The sequence below is a fragment of the Triticum dicoccoides genome, chromosome 1B (assembly GCF_002162155.2).
Source record: "Triticum dicoccoides isolate Atlit2015 ecotype Zavitan chromosome 1B, WEW_v2.0, whole genome shotgun sequence".
NCBI classification, from domain to species: domain Eukaryota; kingdom Viridiplantae; phylum Streptophyta; class Magnoliopsida; order Poales; family Poaceae; genus Triticum; species Triticum dicoccoides.
Genome location: NC_041381.1, coordinates 127,170,785 through 127,172,466, shown reverse-complemented (window position 1 = coordinate 127,172,466; position 1,682 = coordinate 127,170,785).

The window sequence follows — 1,682 nt, the reverse complement described above, 5'->3', positions numbered from 1 at the left end:
CCGTTGGCTAGGGTGTTGCGGCGCTCGGTGCAAATTGCCTTTAACATTACTCCTCCGAATTCGGTCAGGTCATTATTTGAAACGTGGCTTGTAGGGATAGAGTCCGAAACGGCTAGACAAATTCGTCGTAGGAGCATGTGCGTTGTTATGGACAATTTGGAACTTTAGAAATGATTTGGCTTTTAACAGAATAACAACCTATTCATTTTTTGCAGGTTTTATTCCGGGCTATTGCGCTAATCCGTATGTGGTCCTTACTCACTTCGACGGAGGCCAGGAAGCGTTTGGTTACTAGATCTGTCCGGTGAGAGATGGTAGCGCGGGATATCTTCAACCGGTTTGGATGGCGGTCATGTAATAGGATAAATGATTAGTTTACCTATCTTTTTTATGCTAGCCGGTTGTGGCTTTTGGACTTTTTTTTGCTTTTGTAGCTCTTTGTGAGCCAGCTTCTTATTTTGTTACAGGCTGCAAGACCTTGTTGAACTATTTTATTTATTTATAAATGTGGCCGTATGCATCGTTCTGATGCAGAGGACGGGGAGTCCCTCTTTTCAAAAAAAACTCGACTCATCATTGCCACGATCACAATTGTACTCTCCGATATATCTGTAACCCGAATATACATACGCGAACACAACTTGAGACTATATAGTGTCATAATAACTTCAAATTTCAGCCTTTGGTATACTCTATCCAACGATTGAGAGATGGAATCCGAGCAACATCAACCACTTAAAGTTTTTATCTCAAAGGATTCTGTCATTTGGCCTTTTACTTGAACTCCCACTCTATTGTCTCGTAGTGTTCCATAAGCATCTTTTCCCATGCCAATAATACGATTGTCCAATAAAAAGGAGAGAGAACAATTCAGATTCTATAGTGTTGGGCCTTGTTGTTTATGATTCTACGGAAGAAAATAAAACATCGAGAATGCTTTCCCCCTTAATGTTATCATATGGATTTCATAACCAGCGACATTCATGAGGATTGGTGATGTCCATGCACGGTAATTTTCTTTAGCAAGCATGACAAATCCCTCTGGTTCATTTTTTTTAAACGAAGACAAAAGATTTGACTCATGTTTTAGTTAAGGAGAGGAGAATTGTCCGATTAATTAACAGAAAATCGGGTGAAAACCTAAGCGGCGCACACAAGATACCCTACACACACCTCTACAAAGAGAGCCTCGCCGAGATAGCACATTGACGTCATCGTCATCACCTCTCCTCAAACAAGCGTCATCGTTGTCCCTTCTCCCTGAGTAGGCGACTCTAACTTCGTCACAGAGGACCATCGACCTAGCCAACCCCGAAGAGGCTGGGCGAGCCACATGAAGATCTATGCCAAAGCTCAACCATCCGATCAAGAACAGTGGAACTCTGACTCTAAAGGAGAGCAAAGAAAGAGAATTATGCAATCACCGAACAGACCACCTGCCGCCGGCCATCGTCTCCACAGCTTCGACTTCACAACTACAAATAACCGAGGCAATCCCGTGGACACGCCGAAGAGAGCCGACTACTGCAACCATTGCCACGCCTCATCCATCGCTTACCATCGTCATCGTTGCCACAGAAGACCCGACACCATCACCACCGTCTTCCACCGGCCCCGCTTGCCGATGCCTAGATCCCAAGATAATGCCTCGAGAGGAGAAACGACGCCAAAGCGCCATCATC